Raw genomic sequence first — 12,148 nt, forward strand, 5'->3', positions numbered from 1 at the left:
GTCCGCATGCAATCCTGATCTGCTAAGCATGAATAAGTATTATTAATTTTCCTCTCAATGGCATTATACTGACAGAGGAATAATATTCTCTGGTTGTGAATATTGATTTGATTCTGAAGTTTAACTTTCATTGGTATTATCCCACAAAGGCTTTTTCTGAATTCATTTAACAGTTATTATTAGAATCTTGAAATCAGCAGAAAATGAAATGTGTGCTGTGGCCCTGAGGCCCACAAACCAGAAAGGTCCCAGGATAATCTTTGCATTACACTCTGTAACCCGACCACTGATGAGGTAGCTATGATGGGACTAAGATTTGTGCTTACTAGTTTATGTAAAGGACTTTCAGAGTTCATAAAGTTCAAAGTTCAAAGAAAATTGATTATCGATATATATGTATATGTTACCATTCATAACCGTGAGATTCATTTTCTTGTGAGCATAGTCAATAAATCCATAGATTAATAGCTATGACAGAATCAGTGAAAAACCACACCAAACTGGGTATTCAAACAACGAGACAACAAATTGTGTAAATACAAAAAGAAAGAAATAATAATAATAATAATAAATAAATAACCAATAAATATTGAGAACATGAGATGAAGATTCCTTGAAAGTGAGTCAATGATGGGGCAAGTGAAGTTGAGTGAAGTTATCTCCTCTGGTTCAAGAGCCTGATGGCTGAGGGGTAATAACTGTCCCTGTACCTGGTGATGTGAGTCCTGAGGCTCCTGTACCTTAACCCTGGTGGCAGCGGTGAGAAGAGAGCATGTCCCGGGTGGTGGGAGGTCCTGATGATGAATGCCGCTTTCCTGTGACAATACTTCGTGCAGATGTGCTCAGTGGTGGGGAGGTCTTTCCGGGTGAAGAACCCAAATGCCCTGCTGAGGTGGATCAGAACAGAATCCGTCATCCATTTCTCAGCAACGGACAAGGTGCTGTGGTGAGGAGTGATCCATTGGGTCTCATTTTCCAACATTCGAAGGAAGACAAAATGACGACACAAAGCAGTTCATAGACTATATTCTCACAGTAAGCAGAAAGCCCTCCACTCTGAGAATATATAGGCAGTCAAGGGTTCCACTATTTTTCGTAAAGTTAAGGGTTCCAATTTTTGTAAGCTTTGGGGAAGTTTAGTTATGCCGCATTTTTGAAGGACAGCAAACTCTGAGCAAAGGAGTAAAACAATTGTTCAGATGTTTACTAAACTTCAACCTTCCAGGTTAATGCAAATTAGGGTATTATTTGATGACATAATCACATTAGCTGAGCTGAGTATTCACCCATTAGTTGCCATCAAAAACCAAATGATCTGATCATTTTCTTTCACTAGTATTTACGAAGCCCTGGTGTTTGCAAATTAGCTTCTGCACTTCCAGCCAAAGAAGAGACATAACAGTTTAGAAACTACCACATGAGTTGTTTTCAAATATCCTCCGGCAGCAAAAAGAGTTAGATAAAAAATTCCTCTCTGCGTGGCAAAGGACAGTCATTTAGGTTCTGTTTGGGAGCTCCCTTACTGCTGTTTTGCAGAGGGATCAGATCAATTTAACAGAAATTCATAGCCAAGATAATGTCATTCATTTGTCCCCTTAAGAAAATAAATAAAAATCTTAAACTCAAGAGATTCTTCAGATGCTGGAAATCATGCAAAGTGCTGGAGGAGCTCAGCGGGTCAAGCAGCATCTATGGAGGGGAAAAAACAGTTGATGTTTTGGGCCGAGATCCTTCATCAGGACTGGAAAGGATGGGGGAAGAAGCCAGAAGTTAATATCTTTTTATCGTACTAATGTGATAGTCACTGATTGGCTTATCGATTCTGGTTTCAGCCTGAAACATCAACAGTTTATTCCTCTCTATAGATACGGCCTGACCTGCTAAGTTCCTCCAGCATTTGGTGTGTGTTGCAGCATCTGCAGAATCTCTGATGTTTCCAGTTATTTGCATGTTGTCAAATGCATTTGCTTAAAGTTTTTTTTAAATTTCAATATAGTCTGAATGTGAAATACTCCACTTTCTTATCTGGGCCACAAAGAAACATGTAATGACTGGAAGTGTGCTGAATGTATTACTGAAAACTAAGCTACATCTCTAGACTGGAAAAAGTATGGGAATACATCTATTGTGAGTTATCTAATGCACATCCTCAACAACCTGTCCGTATTGTAAAGAAAGAGGTGAACTGTTCACGGGGAGCACAGGGGGAGCTTCTTCACTCGGACGACGGTGAGGATGTGGAACGAGCTGCCCGCAGAAATGGTGGGTGCAGGTTCATTTCCTCCATTTTAAGAGAAATTTTGAGAGGGGTATGGAGGGCTTTGGACCAGATGCAGGTTGATGGGACTAGGCAGGGTAACAGTTCAGAATCGACCAGATGGGCTGAAAGGGCCTGTTCCTGAGCTGCAGTGTTCTATGACTCTGACTCTATGAAAAAAAAAGTCCAAAACCCTTTCTCTCACTTATCTGAAAATGGCACTTCTTTGCAAATTAATTATTAATTTCTGCAATTAATTAAGTTACTTTAAATGCAATCCTATTCAACTCAAAGCCAGCCTTTTCTAACTAAATGGCTCTTGATTTGCCTTGTTTCCCAAGGTTTCAGCACCATCTGAATAGCTGCCTCCTTGGGGACTTCTCTTTCCCAGAAAATAGATGTTGACCAGATGTGCACCAACCTGTCACCCTGCTTTATTTCAACAGCTACAGCAATGCTGTGTTTAACATACTACAGGTGCAGCATACCCTTCCAGAGGGATTAGGGTTTTCAAATCTAGTTTGGCATATTCTTGGAGATGCAGTCATGTGACCTAGCACACATGACATCAGCACATTCTTTCCAGAATTGCATTATTCTCCTATAAATTTTCATAAAATTTTCATACAAGATTATGTAAAACTTGGATTGTGATTTAAGCTTTGTTTCTTATTTTCTCAGCAGTTAGTTAGCTTGTGGAACAATAACAAAATTGCCTTTTACAATCAGAGAAGCTAAGTTTCGCATAGTGAACTATTTTCAACCAAGCTTAACTTAGTTCATGTCATTCCTAACAGAATTAACATCTGTGACCAGTGTTTAAATAGTTACATAGCCAACAATGAAACTGAAAAGTATTAATTCAAGAGACATTACATTTAAGGGTAGAATTCTTTGCTTAAGTCTAAAGCAGTCTGACAGTCTCAGCCAAACTTACCTAGCAAAAGCTGAATTGGATGACATTTATTGATTAGTACAAAAGAGCATCAGAGTCAAGATCACAGCCATATAAAATGGAAAGGATTTTTCTAACTTGGCAATGGTTTTAGATAGTGCTGTGATATTAGAGGCAGAGATTTTCATTCCTAATTTAACTGATCAGAGACTCAGCATATTACAAAGAGCAGTAACTCTGCCTTTCGGAATTGGCTATTATTTTGCCGTTGAACTCATCAGGAAAGTCTGTTAATCAACAATGCTGAAAATCTGATAACAAAAATAGAAAAATCTGAAAAAACTCAGCTGAATTCCATTTGAAAAACTCAGAAATGAAAGTAAGAGATCCAATCTGATATAGCACATCACTTAATGAAGTCAATTAAAGGTGCATTCTCTTCAGAATATCAGGTTCCACCAGCACCTCTCAATGCTATGGAGAGGAATGCCTCAGATGGCAAAACAAAACTTCCCAAAATTTCCTTTTTACGTAGAATTATTTGATTAACTGTTGGCGCATGGCCTAGTGGGCAAGGCATCAGACTAGTAACCTGAAGGTCACTGGTTCGAGCCTCAGCTGAGGCAGCGTGTTTGTGTCCTTGAGCAAGGCACTTAGCAACACATTGCTCTGCGACGTCACCTGTGCCAAGCTGCATGGGTCCTAGTGCCCTTCCCTTGGACAACATCGGTGGCGTGGAGAGGGGAAGGCCTGCAGCTTGGAAAACTGCCGGTCTCCCATACAACCCTGCCCAGGCCTGAGCTCTGGAAACTCCAGGCACAGATCCATGGTCTCTCAAGACTGACGGATGCCACCACCACCACTTAATTAACTAAGCCCATTGGTACATCTGTTTCACCATCTCTTTATTGCCGGTTCCTTCAAATGAAATTAATGGCCTCTACTTCAGGCACAAACTCATGAGCATATTGCACACCTTCCACTTCTTACAAATGGGTAGAAGGAAGATTTGTCTATGGTATGCCCAACTGGAATTTAAAAAATAGTTCTAACTGGGGTGAAATCTTAGCCAAATCTCAGTCCACCTCATGATCTGGGCTTAATCCCCTTGCTGCAAATGACTTACATTCTTTCGCTCCAGGGGTGTTCAGACCACTCCATGTTCTGTTCTTAATTAATTGTTTTATCTGAGGAAGTTTGGAATAAGGTTGGCATGGCACAGTAGTGTAGTGGTTAGCACGACACTTACAATACTGACTGTAAGGATGGGGTTCAATTCCTGCCAGTGCCTGTAAAGACTCTCCCTGTGACCATGTTGGTTTCCTGCAGGTGCCCTGGTTTCCTCCCACATTCCAAAGATGTCCAGTAGGGGTTAGTGAGTTGTGGGTTTGATATGTTGGCACCTGAAGCATGGCATCACTTCTGAGCTGCCCGGCACAATCCTTGCTTTTTGGATGTGAGAAAATGGCACATTTCACTGTATGTTTCAACGTATATGTGTAAAATAAAACTAATCTTTAACCATTCCTTTGACACTCGACAATAACTTTGCTCACCTTCAGGAACTTCAAAACCGATGGTTTTTGTTGTATATTTAATATTTCAATAACATTTGAGTAATTTTGTACATATATTGTTTAAGCACTCCTGTCAGTTTAAATAATTCATTATGAGTTATACGTAAAATAAGTTAATTGCATACATCATCATGCTACCACACGATACATGTGTGCCACTCTTAAAGGAAAGGCAAAGTTACGCCCGTATCTTGGACTTCCCGCGTCTTCCTTTGAATTAGTTTAATGTTTTGAAGTTACAAAACATAACAGTTTTCCCATTTCGATTAGTCCCAGGGTCAACAGTTGTCCCAGACAAGTTTGTTTTTACTCCAGCAAGAGAGAACATAGGGTTTTCTGGGTTTTGAATATATGACCGTGCAAATTTAAAAAGAAGTTGTTATTCATGAATAAGCTTAACTGAGCACACTGCATTACGTAAGCTGATTTTCTCTTCTGCCTGTGACTAATATCATTAGCTACATTCAATTAGGGCAGGCCTGGTGAACGAATGTGAACGGCACGGTGTTAAATTTGGTAATATGGATGGACAGAAAGAGAGAGCACTGCATTCAAACATGATAAATCCACTCCCCCACCCTACTCCTTCCTATTCTAGCTTCTTCCCCCCTTCCTTTCCATTCCTGATGGAGAGTCTCAGCCTGAAATATTGACTACTTATAGATGCGACCCGACCCACTGAGTTCCTCCAGCATTTTGTGTGTGTTACTCTGGATTCCCAGCATCTGCAGTACCTCTTGTTATAAAACCACCTTTTTGTCACAATCATTAGTGAGAAGTGAACAGAGACCATAGAATAGTAAGCTCAGGAATAGGGCTTTTGGCCCACAATGTTATGTTGAGCCAATTAAATTAGTAATCAAATGGCTAACAAATTTAACTCCTTCTGCCTACACAATGTCCATTTCCTATTGCTTCCCTCACATTTATGTGCCTATCTAAACATCTGGTGAAAGTCCCTAATGTATCTGCCTCTACCTCCGCCCCAGAAGTGCATTCCAGGCACCCACCACTCTGCAAAAAACTCGTCCCTCACATCAAAACCACAAACCTGTCTTGAAAGAGATCTGGGTTTTGACTTGGCTGCACAGAATGTAGGAAGTAATTCTCCCTCCCTGAAGTTATGTCAAATGATTAGCAGGGCCACAACCTTCTAACCTGCTCACTAAACCTTCACTGCAGGGATTTTATCCAGGACATTCCTGCGAACCACTTCTCAAGATGAAATTTCAAGGCAGGTCTTACGTTAGAATATCCAGAATCAACAGTATGTTCTGGTGAAATGACAAGTAAATATAACCAAGTAATACCAAGAGAGGGAAGAACATAAACACAGGAGATTCTGCAGACGCTGGAAGAAATCTGACAGTTGCATTAAGCAATGAATTTGGTAGTGTGTGTGCATTGTATTCCAACTCCGGAATTCAGATTTACTAACTTCAGATTTTGGAAGTGGAGTACAATACATGAAGGTTGCATAAGGTTGTCATAGTCGGGGGAGGTAGTGGGGATAAGCTCTCACGACCTATTAAATGCTCCCAAAGGTGTGCGTCTCAAATAGCCTCTGACAACCAAGTCCAGCTCCTGTCCTCCATGTGTAGCTAATCTACCAAGCACAGGGGAGCCATTTCTACTAACAGGAGAAGGGGCAAAGGTGGTTGCTTTTGGGCAGATGGGGCTCATCAGCCAAGGTTGGCAGCTCCTCTAAGAGAAGGAAAACTCCGATCTCAAACTGGCAGCTATATCCTCTCATGTGGAAGGCTTCGGGAGTAAACCCCAAGGACAAATCCGGAGCTGGTGTCGCTAAGGCAGTTCCATCTTGAGTTCAATGCTGACTTGCAGCTCCTGTGACGCAGCTGGTCCCAAAATATATCGGTCTCTGCCATTCCTTTGGATGCATCAGCTGCGTGGAGAGGGGGAGCCTGCTCCATGGCATGTGGACGGCAAGTAAGCAACATCATGGTCAACGTTGAACAACAGAGGGTGTGCCATGTCTATGAAGAGAAGAAAATTGGCTCAGCACATAAATGTAAGTTGACCCCTACTTAACCACAAACTCTGCTCTAAGAGCGGAATTTTAACCATATGTTAGAACTGAAACAGCTTTTGAGAAAGGGACTTAAACTTGCTGCCATCATCATTATGTGCAGTGTCATATGAAGTAGGTGATTATGGTCTCATGGTTCTTGGCAAATTTTTCTACAAGTGTGGTTTTCCATTGCATTATTCTGGACAGTGTCTTTACAAAACAGCTGACCACAGTTATTACAATACTCTTCAGAGACTGCCTGCCCGGCATCAGTGGTTGGATGATCAGAACTTGAGATATGGACCAGCTACTCTTACAAACATCCACCACCTGCTCCCATGACTTCACGTGACCCTGATTCAGGAGGGTGGGGCCAAGCAGGTACTACACCTTGCATAAGGGAGACTAGTAGAGGGAAGGAGCGCCTTACATCTCCTATGGTACAGATGTATCTCCACCCCACCATCCATAAGACCATAAGATGTAGGAGCAGAAGTAGGCCATTCAGCCCATCAAGTCTGCTCTGCCATTCAATCATGGGTTGATCCAATTCTTCCAGTCATCCCCACTCCCCTGCCTTCTCCCCATACCCTTTGATACCCTGGCTAATCAAGAACCTTAAGTGCACCCAACAACTTGGCAAATAAATTTAAATATAAAAGCAATCCTATAAAACACAATGTACAGGTAACTGTAAAGTGGCAGTGCATAGGGGGATGAAGGATGCTGAGGGGCTGTGGAGAGGAGTGGTTGATGTGGGTGTAGTGATAGTGGGATGATGGGCCGAGTGAGTTGTGCTAAGGCAAAGTTATGGCAAGGATGTAATCAGAAAAACTTGCTCTTCTTTGAACAGTGTCATGGATCAAACAAGTACAGGTGGATAAGATCAAAGTTGTATTTTGAAATTCAGAAAAATTAAGGTAGAATCTCTTCGGAGAACACATAGCCCGTTCCTGTGATGTGTTCTAGGGAAATGAGGATCAAGCTAGAAAATGGATGAAGTTGCAAGATCACCTTAAAGCAGGATACTAAAGGTTTTTTCAGTTTTATAAAGAGTGAAAGGGAGGTGAGAGTTGATATTGGACCACTGGGAAATGATGCTGGTGAGGTAGTAATGGGGGGACAAAGAAATGGCAGATGAACTTAATGGATACTTTGCATCAGTCTTCCTTGTGTAAGACACTAGCCGTGTGTCAGAGAGCCGGAGTGAGTGCTATTGCTATTACAAAGGAAGAAGAGCTGGGCAAACTCAAATGTCTTAAGGTGGAAAAGTCATCTGGGCCAGATGGACTACATCCCAGAGTCCTGAGAGAGATTGCTGAAGAGATAACGGATGCATTGGTCATAACCTTCCAAGAATCCCTTGATTCTGGCATGGTCCCAGAGAACTGGAAAATTGCAAATGTCACTCCATTCCTTAAGAAGTGTAGAAGGCAAAAGAAAGGAAATTATTGGCCATTTGGCTTAATCTCAGTGGTTGGGAAACGTTGGAGTTTATCATTAAGGATGAGGTTTCGGGGTGCTTGGAGGCTAATGATGAAATAAGTCAAAGTCAGCATGGTTTCTGTTAAGGGAGGCACTGGATGTCATTTACTTAGATTTTCAGAAGGCATTTGATAAGATGCCACACATGAGGCTGCTTAACAAGATAAAATCCTATGGCATTACAGGAAAGATACTGGCATGGATAGAGGAATGGCTGACAGGGAAGAGGCAGTGAGTAGATGAATAGGTGAGTAGCAGTGAGTAAGAATAAAGTAGATGAGCTTGAGGCTCAGTTGGAAGTTGGCAAGTACGATGTTGTGGGAATAACTGAGACATGGCTTCAAGCGGACAGGGCCTGGGAAATGAATATTCAAGGATATACATCTTATCGAAAGGACAGACTGACTGGCAGAGGGGGTGGGGTGGCTCTGTTGGTGAGGAATGATATTCAGTCCCTTGTGAGGGGGGACATAGAAACTGGGGATGTAGAGTCAGTATGGATAGAACTGAGAAATTCTAAGGGTAGAAAGACCTTAATGGGAGTTATCTACAGGCCCCCAAACAGCAGTCTGGATGTAGTGTTGTGCAATGAACCGGATTTGATCAGGGACCTCGAGGTAAAGGAACCATTAGGAGATAGTGACCATAATATGATATGTTTTAACCTACAATTTGAGAAGGAGAAGGGAAAATCAGATATTTGAACAAAGGGAACTATGGAGCTATGAGGGAGGAGCTGGCCAAAGTTCAATGGAACAATACCCTAGCAGGGAAGACAGTGGAACAAAAATGGCAGGTATTTCTGGGAATCATGCAGAAGGTGCAGGATCGGTTCATTCCAAAGAGGAAGAAAGATCCTAAGGGGAGTAAGGGGCGGCCGTGGCTGACGAGGGAAGTAAAGGGCAGTATAAAAATAAAAGGGAGGAAGTATAACATAGCAAAGATGAGTGGGAAACCGGAGGACTGGGAAGCTTTTAAAGAGCAACAGAAGATAACAAAAAAGGCAATACGCCAAGAAAAAATGAGGTACGAAGATAAACTAGCCAAGAATATAAAGGAGGATGGTAAAAGCTTCTTTAGGTATGTGAATAGCAAAAAAAGTTAAGACCAAAATTGGGCCATTGAAGACAGAAATGGGTGAATTTATTATGGGGAACAAGGAAATGGCAGATGAGTTGAACAGGTACTTTGGATCTGTCTTCACTAGGGAAGACACAAACAATCTCCCAGATGTAATAGTGGCCAAAGGAACTAGGGTAAAGGATGAACTGAAGGAAATTTATATTAGGCAAGAAACGGTGTTGGATAGACTGTTGAGTCTGAAGGCTGATAAGTCCCCGGGACCTGATGGCCTACATCCCAGGGTACTTAAAGAGGTGGCTCTAGAAATCGTGGACGCATTGGTAATCATTTTCCAATGTTCTATAGATTCAGGAACAGTTCCTGTTGATTGGAGGGTGGCTAATGTTGTCCCACTTTTCAAGAATGGAGGGAGAGAGAAAATAAGGAATTATAGACCGGTTAGCCTGACGTCAGTGGTGGGAAAGATACTGGAGTCAATTATAAAAGAGGAAATTATGACACATTTGGATAGCAGTAGAAGGATCAGTCCAAGTCAGCATGGATTTATGAAGGGAAAATCATGCTTGACTAATCTTCTGGAGTTTTTTGAGGATGTAACTATGAAATTGGACAAGGGAGAGCCAGTGGATGTAGTGTACCTGGACTTCCAGAAAGCTTTTGATAAAGTCCCACATAGGAGATTAGTGGGCAAAATTAGGGCACATGGTATTGGGGACAGAGTACTGACATGGATTGAAAATTGGCTGGCTGACAGGAAACAAAGAGTAGTGATTAACGGGTCCCTTTTGGAATGGCAGGCTGTGACCAGTGGGGTACTGCAAGGTTCGGTGCTGGAACCGCAGCTGTTTACAATATACATTAATGATTTAGATGAAGGAATTAAAAGTAACATTAGCAAATTTGCTGATGACACAAAGCTGGGTGGCAGTGTGAAATGTCAGGAGGATGTTATGAGAATGCAGGGTGACTTGGACAGGTTGGGTGAGTGGGCAAATGTATGGCAGATGCAGTTTAATGTGGATAAATGTGAGGTTATCCACTTTGGTGGCAAGAACAGGAAAGATTACTATCTAAATGGAGTCAAGTTAGGAAAAGGGGAAGTACAACAAGATCTAGGTGTTCTTGTACATCAGTCAATGAAAGCAAGCATGCAGGTACAGCAGGAAGTGAAGAAAGCTAATGGCATGCTGGCTTTTATAACAAGAGGAATTGAGTATAGGAGTAAAGAGGTCCTTCTGCAGCTGTACAGGGCCCTGGTGAGACCCCACCTGGAGTATTGTGTGCAGTTTTGGTCTCCAAATTTGAAGAAGGACATTCTTGCTATTGAGGGAGTGCAGCGTAGGTTCACAAGGTTAATTCCTGGAATGGCGGGACTGTCATATGTTGAAAGATTGGAGCGACTGGGCTTGTATACACTGGAATTTAGAAGAATGAGAGGGGATCTGATTGAAACATATAAGATTATTAAGGGATTGGACACACTGGAGGCAGGAAGCATGTTCCCGCTGATGGGTAAGTCCAGAACTAGAGGCCACAGTTTAAGAATAAGGGGTAGGCCATTTAGAACAGAGATGCGGGAAAACTTTTTCACCCAGAGAGTGGTGGATATATGGAATGCTCTGCCCCAGAAGGCAGTGGAGGCCAAGTCTCTGGATGCATTCAAGAGAGAGTTAGATAGAGCTCTTATAGATAGTGGGGTCAAGGGATACGGGGAGAGGGCAGGAACGGGGTACTGATTGTGTATGATCAGCCATGATCACAGTGAATGGCGGTGCTGGCTAGAAGGGCCAAATGGCCTACTCCTGCACCTACTGTCTATTGAGTGTGAATAAAGGGGGCCTTTTCTGGTTGGCTGCCAGGGACTAGTGGTGGGTTCAGTACTGGGACCGCTACTTTTCATGTTGTTTGATCATGGAATTGATGGCTTTGTGACAAAGTTTGCAGATGATACGAAGATAGCCGGAGGTTTAGGTAGTGCTGAGGAAGCGATGCAATTGCCCCAGGACTTAGACAAATTAGAAGAATGGACAAAAAAGTGACAGATGGAATATAGTGTTGGGAAATATATGATACTGCATTTTGGTAAAAGGAACAACAGTGTGGACTGTTATCTAAATGGGGAGGAGCTTCAAACATCAGAGGTAGATTCCCAAAAGCTTAAGTCAACATTTATTTTAAGGGGGATAGAATAAAAAAGCAAGAAGATAGTGCAGAGGCTTCATAAGACACTGGTCAGGCCACACTTGGAGTGTTGTCAACAGTTTTGGGTCCCATATCTCAGAAAGATTGTATTGTTATTGGAGAGAGTCCAGAGGAGGTTCACAAAAATGATTCCAGCAATGAAGAGGTTAACATATGATGAGCATTTGGCAGCTTTCGGCCTGTACTCACTGGAATTTAGAAGAATGTGGGGGGGATTTCATTGAAACCTACTGAATGTTGAAAGGACTAGATAGGGTGGATATGGAGAGGAAGTTCCCTGTTTTGTTATTCAGAACTGGATGGCACAACCTCAAAATTGAAGGACAGAGGTAAGGAGGATTTTTTTTTAGCCAGAGAATGGTGAATCTGTGGAATGCTTTGCCACAGACTGCAGTGGAGGCCAAGTCCGTGGGTATATTTAAAGCAGAAGTTGATAGTTTCCTGATCAGTCAGGGCATCAAAGGATATGGTGAGAAGGCAGGCGTAGGGGGTTGAGTGGGATCCGGAATAAGCCATGATGGAATGACAGAGCAGACTTGATGGGCTGAATGGCCTCATTCTGCTCCTATGTCTTACGGCCTTATGGTCTTCTCTTACTGAATGAAAGTCATGTGGTCTAG

This window comes from Hemitrygon akajei, chromosome 20, assembly GCF_048418815.1.
Source record: "Hemitrygon akajei chromosome 20, sHemAka1.3, whole genome shotgun sequence".
Lineage (NCBI taxonomy): Eukaryota > Metazoa > Chordata > Chondrichthyes > Myliobatiformes > Dasyatidae > Hemitrygon > Hemitrygon akajei.